Source organism: Myodes glareolus, chromosome 3, assembly GCF_982192425.1.
Source record: "Myodes glareolus chromosome 3, mMyoGla1.1, whole genome shotgun sequence".
NCBI classification, from domain to species: Eukaryota; Metazoa; Chordata; class Mammalia; order Rodentia; family Cricetidae; genus Myodes; species Myodes glareolus.
In genome coordinates this window covers 33131867-33146051 of record NC_142028.1, presented here as the reverse complement: position 1 = coordinate 33146051, position 14185 = coordinate 33131867, and the positions used below count along the sequence as shown (strand labels likewise).

Genomic DNA, 14185 nt, shown 5'->3' with positions numbered 1-14185 from the left:
GCTCCTTTGCCTACTGTTTTTCCCTCCAGGGATCTGGAGCCTCTGAACTCTTGAACTGTTCTCTGACATCTTTTTTTCCTTCTGTTCACTTGCTGTGACAGTACCCGTTCCAACCAGGCCCAAATCAATGCTGACATCTAGCATATAGTGGGTGTTCCAGAAACTCCCACTATGAATGAGGAAGAAAGGTCTCCGTTCTCTTCTAGAGGTGTCGTGGGGACCCTCGAGATCTTCCGCCCAAACCTGCCACCTGTGGCCTGGCTATGCTGTACTTGTTTGCGTCTGGCTGCCTGCCCTGGTCATTCTGAATCCTGGGGCTATCTTCTCAGAGACAGAAGGTCCCACTGGAGGCCAGAAGACTTGGCTCTTCCTCGTGGTTCTGGGAAAAATGGGAGCCATAGCATCTCTCAAGGTGACTTTGGAGCCTTGACCCGTACTCGCCAGCACTGAGATCACACAGGTTCACTTCACTTCCCTGGTCTTCCCCAGTTTACTCATCTGCCCATGGGGAAGCCAAAGCCTACCAACCCTGCAGGGTGACTGGGTGAAGGGAGCACGTTCAGCGCCAGGTACCGCTGATAAACATTTTCGCAGCTCTCCTAGAGTGGCCAAATGGATTTTAATGAGGCAGCCACATCATCTTTGGGGCTGTTGGCTGCCATATCCATTTTCTGAGAAAGCCTGGCCCGCCCTCTCCCGCGGCACCTTCGCCCCGCACCCTCTGCTGCTCGCCCCGCGCCCTCCCGCTCGCTCCCCGCGCTCTCGCGCCGCCCGCTCCCCGCGCTCGTGCTCCTGGGCGCCGGCTGCGGAGGGAGCTGCTCTGCCCGCAGCTGGCGCAGCGCGGGGGCGGCCGCGGGTGGGCGGGAGCCGCGGGCCGGGGCGCCGAGCATGAGCCGCCGGCGCCGGCCGCGCGCTGCTCGGGGCCGGGCTGCGGCACGAGGGCGACGCGGGAGCGACGCTGGCACGGACCGAGGTAGGCAGCGGCAGCCCCGCGCCCCTCGGGTCCTCCGGCGGGCCGTCCCCTCGGGTCGTTGGCGCGGGCACGGGCGTGGGTCAGGGGACCGGCACCGGGTAGGGCGACGTGGAACCCCGCGTGGAGTTCCTGGAACTCCGCCCCGGGCTGGACGGCGGGACCCCTGTGCCTCCTGCACCTGCCGCGCACGGGGCAGCCGCGATGAGCATGGAGGGAGCGCACCGGGTGGCAGGCGTGGGCACCACTGGCAAGTCCCACTGCCCAGGGCCTGGCGTGGGGGAGGGGGTCGGGGATCCTAGGAGCTCGGGGCTGCGCAGTTGGAAGTTTCCATTTGCTCTTGTGCATTCTGTGTCCGAGGTGGCATCTCACGCACTTGCTGTTTGGCAAGGAATTGGGGCGTAAGCTCTGCATTTGAGGGGCATGGTGAGGTGCGTCCCTCTGTCCCGTGGGCCGGGGTCATTTGAAGGACCGTTTGGGAGCGCAGACTTCGACAGGTACAGCTGGTTGGTTCTAGTTGGAATAAGTGTGTGTGTGGTGTGGTGTGGTGTGTGTGTGTGTGTGTGTGTGTGTGTGTGTGTGTGTGTGTGTCCGTGTCCGTCCATCCTTCTGCTTAATGATTGAGGAGGCACAGTGTTGATGGGTCCCTGCTCTCTGCGTCTCAGGCTACTTCTGAGAGAAGCAGGTAGTAGATTTTGACAAGAGGCTGCCTTTGGGAGCTGCATGGGGCCTGAGACTTGGAGATGGCCAGGCTCCCTCTTTTCCTATTCAGTACAGCGGAGCCCTTTTCTGTTCACTTTCCCTGCTTTTATTAGCCTTATCCTACTGTGAGACAAGGGGGGGAGACTCAGATGGTCTCCTGCCCTAGGGTCAGGTTGGCCTACAGAAGCCTTCATCTCCTTAGGGCTCCCCCACTTCTCCCTGATTTCTTGTTCACTCCAGCCCTTGTGGGCACAGAACCTGCTCTGCTGGGCCCTGGGTTCTCCAAAGCAAAATAGTACCTCCTATCCTAGTAGGTAATTGGGAGGCCACATATTTTGACTTGTGAGCTATGGGCAGACTGCAGGCCCCTCTGAGACATGGTTTCAACAGAATGACACCATGGTTCTGATGACTCCTGGGGGCATTTCCATGGTTGTCTTCAGTGACACCACTTTAGGACCATGGTACCCAGCCCAGGAAAGGCATCCAGAGTGGGAGGACATCAGGGACTCTTAGCTGTGTGGTCTGGGGACAGAAGAGTGACTTCTCTGCCTGTCCAACCTTGTTTCGTTTTTTGTCTCTAGGGCTGTGGATTGTAGTGGCCCAGCGACCCTTTGGGTGGCTTTCAGCTTGAGTGTGTGTGTGTGTTTTCCTGGGCCCACAGGCTCTGCTTCTGAGAAGAGTGTGACCAGACTCCATGATAAAGTATGGAAGCCGTGTGCTCTTACGCACGTCTCCTGGGGTTTGGGAGCTCAAGCAGATGCTCCCAGGCAGGGGTGCCAGTGACCTAGCCCCTCCCCGCAAAAAATCCACACAGGAGTTTGTTTGTTTTCTGAGATACATCTTCCTGCTGCCAGTGGATGGCTGCCTTTTACCTGGCAAATTGTGGCAATGGAAGCGTTCACAGAGAACAGAGCGGGGTTTGGTGTAACTTAGCAACTGCAGTCAGAAGAGGGAGGGGCGGAGGAGAGGGAGGAAGAGAAAGGAAAAGAGAAGGGGAAATGCTGGGCAGCGCATGGGCCTTGCTGAGGGGGTGAGCTGCACCTGTGTAAGGTCCCCCCTCCCAGGGCACGGGTGAGGAGCAGGCTGCCACCCTGGTGACCAGGTCCTGGAGAGGCAATTAAATGGAAGCTGGAATATGCTGGAATGGTCTGTCTCCTCACTGGCAGAACCACAGCAGAGGGGCCTGCAATGAGTATCTTAGGCTGGTGGAATTTATGACCTTAAAACCGTTGTCTCGTAGAAGCCACATGGCAAAATAGGTCGAGAGAAGATACCCTGCCAAGGCAAGGGGCACTGAGCTCCTGACAGTGGTGGGGTGGGCCTCAGTGAACTGTGATGCCCATGTCTGTGTGGCCCTTTGCCATAAGAGAGGCCCTGTTGGAGAAGACCTGGCCAGGGCCTCCGTGGGCTCTGCCAGGTCCCTACCTTCTGCTCTCTGATGGGACTCCCCCCTCCCTCCTTCCCGCTTTCCCTCCTGAGGCCATCTGCTCCGGCCATGGTCTGCTCTGGCTGCTTTTCTCTCAGAGCTTCCAGAATCTGCCTTGTGTGATTTCCACCCACTCCCCGCTGCCTCCCAGGTTCCTTTGCTCTAGTTGCCCACCTCCCTCCTGCCTGTGAGTGTACACTTAGCAAGAAAGTGATGTGCTGAGGGAGAGAGCGAGGGGACAGGGGTACTGGGTGGCCTCTCGGAGGTGATGACTGTGGGGGGGGGGTAGGGCCCTGGTGACCTCTGGTCACTTGCAGGGTCCCTGACCCTTTGGGGGTCTGGGGTAGACATGTAAGCCCCCTTTGTGGCCTTCTGCCTTTCTCACATGTTTCTGGGCCTGGAGGCTGGGGCTACCGATATGTGTAAAAGTTAGACACAAGACCTGTCCTGACCAGTTCAGAGTGGGTAGACTGTTATGAGCCCATCAGTAGAGTGTTGTTGGGTTGGGGGTCACCAGGAGGTTTCCATATAGCAATCCTGGGGTATAATTTGGAAAAGTCAGCTGGTATCAGCAGCTTTTGATGTAACTAGAACATGGGAGGCAGAGTCCAAAGGACCAGGATGCTCAGCCCAGAGCTGGGAAGGGGCTGCCTTAGGGACTTTTGTTCTGGGAGAGCTGGCCAGTGGCTGCCTTAGGCATCCTGCAGTGATAGCTGTCACGTGAGGGAGCTGGGGTGTAAGTGTTATCCATGACTGTCCCTGGCTAAGGATGACAAGGAGGGACCCTGCACAGGGAGACACAGATGACCGCGAATATCCCTGTAAAAGCACCTTGGATCACAGGGATGCTGTGGAACATGACTTAGGATTATCCTTCCCGTGACCCTGTCCTGAGAAGCCTCTCTCATCATTTAATTGACACAGAACTTCCTCAGGGAATCCTTGCTTGGTGCTGGGATGTGAAATAAATTACTTAATGCATAGTCACCCTCCCCGCTCAAGGACCATTCTGGCTTAGGGCCAGGCTTTGGCCAGTGTTGTCCAGGGCAGCCGACAGCCTTGAAAGAATCTCTAGCCCTCCTGAGTGGGCCGTGGATTCTCTGTGAATTCAGGGAGCAGAGCACTAGCTAACTCCTGGAAGGGAGGCCTGAAATTGGGCCTCTGGGATGTCCACTGACTCTAGGTAGAATAGCCTGGGGTCAATGCTACACACACACACACACGCATACACGCACGCACGCACGCACGCACACACACAGCGGTGGGAGCTCTGCCCAACACCAGGGCACAGCATTGGAAACATGAGCCTTTTCCAGGTCCCTGGTTGACGAGTGGCAGTCCTCGAAGGTGAAGGCTTTGCACAGGGCTTCCTTCCTCTCCTGTTCACCAGCTCCTGCCCACCCTCATCCCAGGCAGGCTGACTTGGAGATGTGTTCTCTGCTTGCTTACAACACATTCTCACTTCCCACTCACTCCCAGCCCACTCCCATCTGGCACGCACCCCTCCCCACAGGGAGCCCCACTGCAGAGGCTGTGGGCTCCATTGTCCCTGCTCCCAGATGCGCTACATCCAGGTCTGGCTGCCTGGTTCTTGGTCCCCCTTTTCCTCTGACCTCTCTGTAGGCCTCTCCAGAGAGCTTTGCCGCCTGTCTCAGGACACTCAGTGTTTCTGTCTCTCAGGATCCGGGTCCTCCCTGCCACTGCAGCTTCCGTTCTTCATGCTGAGGTGACCCCAACTCCTGTCAACCCTAGAACCTGGGGCTCTCTTAGCACATGTGCTGTGCTTGCTGGCTTCTTCTGGGTGACCACGGGTGTCCTATCCACTGCCATCCTATGCCTAAGCCTCGCTTGCCTCAATATCACCACCTGAGCAGCCAACTGCTGTCCCCTCTTGCATTGAGGTAACATCCATTCTGGCCTAGCGTACCCCAGGCCTCTCCTGAACTCCCTTCCACTTCGTGAATCCTCTATTCTCCAGACAGAGCATTTCAAGGACTTCCTTACTGTGATACCTTTTCCTTACAGACATGGCCTCTGCTAGGTCTCCTTTTGGCCCTTAGCATTATTTGGGGTGTGAGTCGTCCTCTACAGGCATGGTGTACTGGTGTCCAAGCTTCTACAGTGAGTGTCTCCAAGTGTCTTGGCAGTGATTCCCTAGAGCTCAGTCTCCCTCAGTCCTTTTGGAACTCCCGTCTCCAGTACACTGGCCATTCTGACGAGATGGGGATTGAATTCTCTGAGCCGCTGGGCATAGTGGGGAAGGGGTGAAGATCTGAGTCTCAGAACATTGTGTACAGAGATCTGAGGCATGTTGCTCTCTGCCTTCAAGGAGAGGAGAGAGTAATGGACTTAAAACTCTGGGACAGGTAGAGGGTCTGGGGAGAAGGCCTGCCCAGGAGGGGTGAGTGTGGACAGAGCCAGGGGCCAGTGCCCTGCTTGTCACCAACACTTCAGTTTCTCCAAGTATCACCCTCCGACTCTACCTTAAAGAGAGAGTTCTCCCTGGATGCAGTTGCCATGACAACACTGTTAACAAAGACTAGCTTCTGTGGAGGAGGCTGGCTCACCCAGAAGCCGAGGGTGTTGGGAAAGGGTGTGCATTCTGATGAGTGTATCTGCAGAGCCGTATTTCCCCTCCCCCCCACCGAGGTCACCCAGATCTTCTTGAGGACCCTCCCTGACTTCTTCCGCTTTACAGGCTTCTGGTACCCAGACCCAGCCGGTGTGAGTGTGAACTGATTCCAGCCGTAGCTGAGGCACAGGGCCAGGCTCAGGAAGGTCTCCTCCCTGGGGTGTGGAATACATCCAGTCCTCACTCCAGACACTTTCTAAGACGAGGCACTGCAGTTGTAGAAGCCCAGACTCACAGGCGATGCTTCCCCTGCAGAGAGTCTGTGGTCTAACTCCTCTGGTCTCCGAGCGTTCACTAGCTCTGTTCCCTCCTCTCTGATCATGGTTTGGATTAAATGATTGCCCCCCCCCCCAAACAGGTCACAGGGTGTGATCCCTGAGTTTGTAAGGGAGCCTCGATGGGAAGATCCAATTCCCTGTCCTGAGAGCTGCAAGAGTTGCCCGAGGCTGGCTGGGTATATCAGCTAGGACATTAGGGAAGCCAGGTTGGAGGCTTACAAAGGAACTTGGGGAGGCCCTAGGGTATTGAGATACAGAGCAGGCAAGGGGAGTATGTCAGGTATTTATTTTATTATTGCTCATAGTAGTGGGTTTCATCCCACCCTGGCAGGCTGGATGAAGAGCAGAGTTCCTTGGGAGAGCAGCCCAAGGACAAGTGAGCTGTTATCTTTTTAGGAGAGCCTAGGTCTTCCCTACACTGTCCAGGAAGTCCAGGGTCCCTCCAGATAGCTGCACTTTGGGGAAGGACATCTTATGCTCTTAGCCTATTCTTCCTCTGGCCCCGGTGTCCCTGGGAACCTGCTAACCAACCAACGTGTGGAACCTTAGGATCTGCTGTCAAACCTCTGCCGTGAAGGCTCCCGAGCCAAGTCATTCATCCTGCCACATGTAAGGGGGGGAGGGGTGCAGATCCTCAAAGACTTCCAAGGAGGTGTCCACAGTGGTCGGCAGGGCCAGAGCTGAGAGTGAACAGGGCAACGTGGGGTGGGGGAGAGCTTCTGTATAGATGTGGTCTAAAGGGAAGACGCTAGCAAGCCCGAGTCATCACCTGGGCCACACCCTGAGTGATGGGGCGCTTGCAGGTGTGGAAGCGTCTGATGAACAAGCAGTAAGTGCGCTAGTGAAAGCTGCTGCAGACTGGATGTGAAGACATCCCAGTGGATAGCAGACAAAGATGCTTCTTCAGACCATGCCATCACCACCAGGGAAGCTATGAGAGCCAGAAAAACAGAATAGATAATTCTACAACAGTTGAGTATTGGTTAAGATTTGAGGTCATATAGGCAACGGGTCTAGGAAGAATAATGAAAACTGAGGACTTTACAGATAATAGATGAAAATACAGTGAAGGGTGTCTTAGGGATGTGGCCATCATGATTTCTGAGGAGAAATCCACATTCAGGGGCCTCCTCCCAGCCCCTGTGGTGGAGAGACCAAGAGTTGACGTGAGGTCTGGACAGGCGTGCTTGAGAGAGTATGGGATGCCCTGGCACCAGGCTAGAACTGTCTGGAGGGCCTCCTGCCTCATGACGTTAGGACACTTGAGACCTGAAGCTGCTTTGTGGTCTGCAGCAGCCACTGCAGCCCCAGATCCCAGATGTGTCTCGAGAGGAGGCCAGGATAGGAAGCTGTAAGGACCATTGTGGCCGAGGAGCCATGAGGAGGTTCCTGCAGTGAGGCCTGCGTCTGGGTGAGCCCTCGTCAGGCTGGAGAGAGGAGACAGGAAGGAGCTGCAGGTGGTGTGGCTGGCCAGAGCGGGCCGACCCTGTTCCTGCTGAGGCTTTGGTGGAGTGGCCTGGGCAAGGGACTGTGTGTGGATACACAGCCTGGGAGAGTGTCCGGTTCTGTCGTCGGGTGTGCTCAGCAGCCCACCTCACACCCACCACTCCCCTGCAAACCTCCCTGCCACATGCGCCACGCACCCCTTCCCCCAAACCAATATGACCAAGAGACTGACTGACTGGTCAAGCTCTGTCTCCGCAGGATGCCTTACACTCCCTCCAGGGTCTGTTACAGCATAACTGGTATCCCTGAGGGAAATGGTGTGCCAGGTTGGTCATGAAAGATGAGGGAGTTCAGGAGGTGTCTCCCATTGGCCTGCTGTTTATTTCAGGCCCCTGTTCAGGACGGGATCCCCTTGGCCTGGCTAGAAGTGGGTGTTTCACCTCAGGATTAGACACCCCGATACCTGCCTACTCAGATGATGTGAGCTGTTAGGTTAAATTCAACCGAGTCATGCCTCAGTTTCCCCGTCTATTAGGCCAGGTTAAGTGCAAAGGTTCTCTGGGTACCAGGTGTCTATAAGACATAGTCCCATTTCCACAGCTCTCAGATCACCTAGGACAGATATGGGATTTTATGGGGCACGAGGACAGAGTGCTTCATGTGTGCCCATGAAGTCTCTCCAGCCTGACTGGTGGATTCATTAGGTAGGCTTCAGCCTTGTGCTTGTCCGCAGGTGTTGACCAAGGCTAAGACCCTTGAGTGTGTCCGTTCCAATGGCCACACTCTTCCCAGCAGGGGAAGTTGTAATGAGGCCCACTGATCCCTGGGGAAACCTAGGCACACACCCAGACCCCCGGCCACACCCAGACGCTGTTCTGTAGAAATGATGAGCAGTCTGACGTGGCAGGAAGGCTGGCACAGTGGTAGGAGAATGTGTGTCCTAGACCTGCCTCTGAACAGACGGGACCCCAGACTGTCCTGCCCTATCTCAGCCCGGAGCTGTGCTGGGAGCAGCCATTCAGAATGGCCGCTCTCCTGTCAGAGGGAATTGAGCGGTGCTGGCGGGCACCCTTCTTCATCCCTCCGTTGACCTCTGGACTCCTCCTACCCTGCTCATTCTATTTGTTTATTTATCCATCCCCCCTTCTCTCCCTCCCTTCCTCCTCCCTCCCTCCCTCCCTCCATCCCTTCCTTCCTTCCTCTTTCCCTCCCCCTTCCTTTTTCTTTCCTTCCTTTTCCAATTTAGCCATCTTGGAGCTCTGTCCACCTGTTCTTTCTACCTGCCCCATTCCCGCCTCAGCTCCTGGCATCTTCTCTACTCACAGTTGGCCTTGTGATTTCAGGAGCCAGGTCCAGACCAAGAGCCAAGTTCCCTATGTATGGCATGCAGCCTACGGCAGCCTCCAAACAACTCTCTTGCCTTGCTCTCTGTGTCCCACACCACCGCCACCGTCCCCGGCCATCCTGTCCCGTGGCTCTTGAAGAGGCTGTGGTCAACTTCCAGGGAGCTGTGTCCTTCATCCTGCTTCTCTCCACCCCTGCACTGCCCCTCCCCCTCTCAGGGTTTCTCCACACCGAGCCCAGGGCGGCCTGGCCATCCTCTATGAGAACCCTGCCTGCCGGACCCCCTTGTCCTTTCTGCTGATGTCCTCAGTGAATGTTTCGGTTTCTCCTTGGGGGAGGACCACACCACCTTTCTTTATGCACACCACCACCCCCTGCCTCACCTGTCACTGTCCCTGCCCCAGGACTTCAAGGCTAGTGGTTCTGGCTGGGGTTGGGGCGGGGCCGAGAGCTTTGCCGCCCCTCCAGGACTCTGGAGTGCTGGTGGATGCCGTCACCTCTCCCCATGCTACAGGCGTCTAGTCTTGCTTTTTTCATGTCTTTTGGCCTCTGTCCTCTCAACCTCAGCTTACTGGTGACATTTTGTTGCCACATACCAACTGTCTTCCACTTTACCACTGTATGGGGGGGCAGGAACAGAAACATTATTATTATTTATTATCATTTTGGTTTTTCGAGACAGGGTTTCTTTGTAGCTTTGGAGCCTGTCCTGGAACTAGCTCTTGAAGACCAGGCTGGCCTCGAACTCACTCACAGAGATCCTTGTGCCTCTGCCTCCTGAGTGCTGGGATTAAAGCCATGCACCACCACCACCGCCCAGCCCTAGAAACTTTCTTGTAGTGGGTCACTGGCAGCCCTCGTGATCTATCCTCTCCTGTGTCACAGTGGTAGTGCGGCGTACTGGTAGCAGAGGGTATTAAGTTTGGAGGTTAGCAGTCTTCCGACAGGGTTAGCAGTGCAAAAGCCAGGAGTGGGCAGAACTGCACAGGGGCTGCGGGGCTGTGGGGCCACCCGGGTGGCCTCAGGAAAGTCCTTTGATGACCTCGAGCCCCTGAGAAGGAGTGGTGAGAGTGTATGTCCCCTGGGTTGGGTGCTAACAGCAGTACTTTACCTAGAGCCCCTGACATGTTTCTAGAATGTGGCAGACATGGTGCATTTGAAGTTGTGATGGTAGCAGCAGAAGGGGTGATGGAAGTGTTGGTGTTGGTGGTACTGATAATGGAGGCAGTGATACGAGACAGTGATGGTTATGCCAGGCACGTTGGTGATGGTGGGCAGCGGGGGGCGGGGTAGGAGAGACCTGTGGCGATGGTGTTGGTGATAGAAGCAGTGGCAGAGAGAGTGATGGTTGTGATGAAGCTGTTGAGAATGGTGCTGCGGGTGGTGACCGCAGAGATGATGGTGGACATGTTGGTGATGGTGGTGGTGGTGATGGTTGTGGAATGGAGAAGATGGTGGTGATGGTGGAAGTATTGGTGATGGTGGACGTGTTGGTGAGGGTGGTGGTGGCGATGGTGGACGTGTTGGTGAGGGTGGTGGTGGCGATGGTGGACATGTTGGTGGTGGTGGTGATGGTGATGGTGGGCGTGTTGGTGAGGGTGGAGGTAACGGTGTGGTGGAGACAGTGGTGTGGGTGAGTAGGGAGTGTAGGAGGGAAACTGTTATTTAGATTCTGGCTACAGAGCCATAAAAGCTTTCTAATACCTTCTTGGTTTGAGGAGAGTCTCGCTAAGCAGCAGTCAGCCTGCACTTGTGGTATGTGGGTGTGTCTGTGGGTGGCTGCACATTTGGCTGGCTCTGTTCCCTTGTCCTTACCCCCCTCTGCCCTGGACAGCTGCCCCCACATACCTGTGGGGGTCTAGGGAACAGAGCAGGTACAAAGCTGCAACCCTGGAAAACACAGTGGGAAACAGACTGGCACTCCCAAATCTCCTGGAAGCCAAGTTAGGATGGAAGAGCAGGAAAGAGCAGGAAAGGGAAGCTTAGCCATGATTGGAGAGTGAACCACTTATTCCCAGTCCTGACTCTGCCGGACTCTGCCGCCAAAAATGCGTAAGGCATTTGGGTGAATTTCTCTGTGCTTCTTGACCTCAATTTTTACATCTGTGAAACAAGCCCAGGCCTTCTTGGGATTTTTTTCCGGGGTGGGGTGGGGAAGGGGAATGAAATAACATCTGGAGATGAACGTCCTGGTATATCCGACTGTCCAATGAGTTACTGGTGCTGGAGCGGAGACTGCCTACCAGTGTAGTCTCCAAAATGCTGAGTGCTGGAAGAGGACCTGACAGTTGCCATGGACTTGCATGGGCTGGGCCCAGGATACCAGGCTGGCTTTCGGTTCAGGGCTCCGGGTTTAGGTTAACTCCTCTGAAGCTTCAGGATCGCTGTTAATCTACAGTGGGAGTCCTTACAGTCCATCCATGGGATGGGGAGCCAAAGGACTGGTGAAGCTTTGGGTCCTCCTGCACTCAGATTCCAAAGGGGAAATAGCTCAGCATTCGGGGAGGATGTAGCTGAGCTGGCTTGGCCCGAGTTTCTTGCCTCTTGTTCCTTCTGTTGCCATGGAAACAGACCAGTGAAGCTTCCTTCCCTATGCCTCACCCTTCGAAGCTGATGGGAGAGGCAGTCTGGAAGGAATAGGGGAGCAGAGGAAGAGAAGCCCCGGACCAGCTGATCCTTGATCTTCAGATGGGAGGGCGGGAGGGTGGGCGGAGAACAACTTTCCCAGGGTCTGAGGACAGAATGGTGCAAAGCCAGCATGAACGCGCAGCCCCCGTTCCTCCTCAGTGTACAGATCCTAGCGCTGCGTTTATGTTAATAGCATTCAGAAAGTAACACGGGTCCCCGTGGAAGTAGGTTCTCTGTCTCCAGGCTGGGCCCGGACACCGTTGCTGTGCTTTGGAAGTCCCCTCTGGACATTCCTGGTCTGTACATACAGCAATGTGTCGCTCCATTTTATGTGGCAGAGACTCTGTTAGGGGTTTTGTGCCTTGAGTTCACATTGGCACATCCTGGAGTGGCCCTTTGGCAGTGACAGAGTGTCATGAAGGTGCAGTTGTCATGTTGCGGAATTTTGGCAAACTGTCCACCATACCAGTACTACATTGTTAGACTCCGTTTCCAGTGTGCACGGGGCCTGTTTCTCTATTCCTTCTCCTTGCCAGTCTGATGGATGAGATACACCTTAGCCCAGTTTAGTTACCATTTCTCATGTAATGAATGGGATTGGATTGGGCATCTTTTCCTACTTATGTGATCCTTCTGGGACTGAAGATAGAGCTGAGTGGTAAAATACTCTCTTAGCACATGGGAAGTCCTGGGTTCAGTCACCAGCACTTTAAAAAAATCTACCTGTGTTTTTATTATTAATCTGGTGTTCTTATTCTGCACAAAGATTTCGGCCAGACACAGCGTCCATCTTGCTCTGTAATGTGGGTTGTTCTGGGATACGGAATCTCCTGCCCAGCCTCCTGAGGGCTGACTGAGATTACAAGTGTGCTCCACCACGGCTGGCTGGTCCTTTCTTCTCTTATGAGACAGGGTTTCTTTGTGTAGCCCCAGCTGTCCTGGAACTCGCTCTGTAGACCAGGCTGTCCTCAAACTCAGAGACTTGCCTGCTTCTGCCTCCCAAGTGCTGGGATTAAATGTGTGCACCACCACACCCAGATCTTTTAATATTAGGAAACAGTTACCTTTGAAGCTCAGTTACAAATGCTTCCCTCAGTGTGTCGTTTTCATTTTGTGTGTCTGGACTTTTGAAGACATTTTAAAATACAGGTAGCAAAACTGATGATTTCAAATTGACTTGGAGTTTTAAAAACATTCATCCTGGGTATGAGCCTGGTGAAATAAGTTTCTGTGGGTCATTGACAGCTTCCGGCTTCTAATTCCAGAGCTCTCAAATCAACAAGAAGGTCTTATCTACAACTACGAAGAAATCGCCTGTGCTTCTTCATAGGCTGATGGTTTTCTTTCTCAAATTGACTGTTTGATCCATTGGTAGGGCTCCAGCTTGTGTTTCCAGATGGCTGCCATGTGACCAACGCCTCTTGCTAACTGCCTTCTTTTTACTGACCTGGAGTATCACCTTCACCCCATACTCAGCTGCATGTTTGGGGTACTTCTAGACCTTCCTGTTTGCCTCCTTGCTTTGTCCGTATATTAATATACTGATGCCATGTTTTAAATTCAAACTTATTCAGAGACAGGGGTCTTATTGTCTAGCTCAGTATAGTCTTGAATATTCAATTCCTGGCTGAGCCTCCTGAATTATAGGAGTCACTATGCCCAGCCAACATGGGTAATATATAATATTTATATGGGTAATAAATAATATATGGGTAATATATAGGATTTATAGGTAATATAGGGCACACCCTATATACATACCCACACATACATATATGTACACACACACACACACACACACACGATTTGTTGGTTTGACTAGCATAGTAGGAGCTTGTTAGTCTAATCTTCACTCTGGAGAGGCAGAAAACCTGGCAGTTGCTCTGACATAAAACTGGAAGTCTCATCAGTCTTATCATGGAGCCAAAGGCTTGGAAGCCTCCTGCAGAGTTGCTGGTGTTTAGTTATCTTAGAAGTCTGAAGATTCCAAGGCCATGGCAGAGGCACTTCCTGAGGGAGAGGAAGTGGAGGCAGGCAGGTGACTGGAGTCACCTGCTGGAAAGTGATACCCACTTTGAGGGTGAGTCTTCCTCCCCCAGCAAATCCTTTCTGGAAATGCCCTCATAGACATGCCCAGAGGTCTGTCTCTCAGGTTGATACAAATCTCATCGAGATGGCAGACCAACCATCATGGGTCTGCCCTTGTCAGCTTGACTTCCAGTCACATTGCCTTAAGTTATATTTAAGGTCCAAATGAAGACAACATTATAATTCCACTTAATATAACCTAACTATCCCATGTACAGTGGAAAATGCATTAATTATCCCTCCAGAATAGATGACAATCTCTTGAGGAGTGCTTTCTCTTTTAATATTCCATAGCTTACAAATTATATAGATTTAATAATATTTAAGCATGGATCTCAACTCAATTGGTGTGATGTACATGGCAACGGAACAGGAGGGGAAGAAAACACAGACATCTATCTCCATACTATATGTGCATATGTGCACACAATACTCTTTTTTAGTCTCTAAATCCCTAATGAGATAGCTCACTGACCTTTACATATGGAGTCCATGATGTTTTTAAAAAATTGGTTTATTTATTCATTTTACGTGGATGAATGTTTTGCCTACATGTGTGTCTGTGTAGCATGTGCATTCTTGGTACCCATGAAGGCCAGAAGAGGGTGTGAGATCCCTTGGAGTTGGAGTTGGCAGTTGTGAGCCACCAGGTGGATGCTGAGAACTGA

General features: G+C 53.5%; 1 protein-coding gene across 2 annotated transcripts in view; it reads left to right on the top strand.

Moving 5' to 3' along the window:
• The first annotated feature begins 870 nt into the window (after nucleotides 1-870).
• Rasgef1a (RasGEF domain family member 1A) overlaps nucleotides 871-14185 on the top strand; it is a 92055-nt gene continuing 78740 nt past the window's right edge. The window contains exon 1 of one of the 2 annotated variants that reach the window (XM_087904372.1): nucleotides 871-973. The gene's annotated coding sequence lies outside the window, so the exon portion shown is untranslated. Of the gene's footprint in view, nucleotides 974-1309; nucleotides 1468-14185 lie in introns of those variants that run through there. The other variant, XM_087904373.1, reaches the window with a different exon arrangement.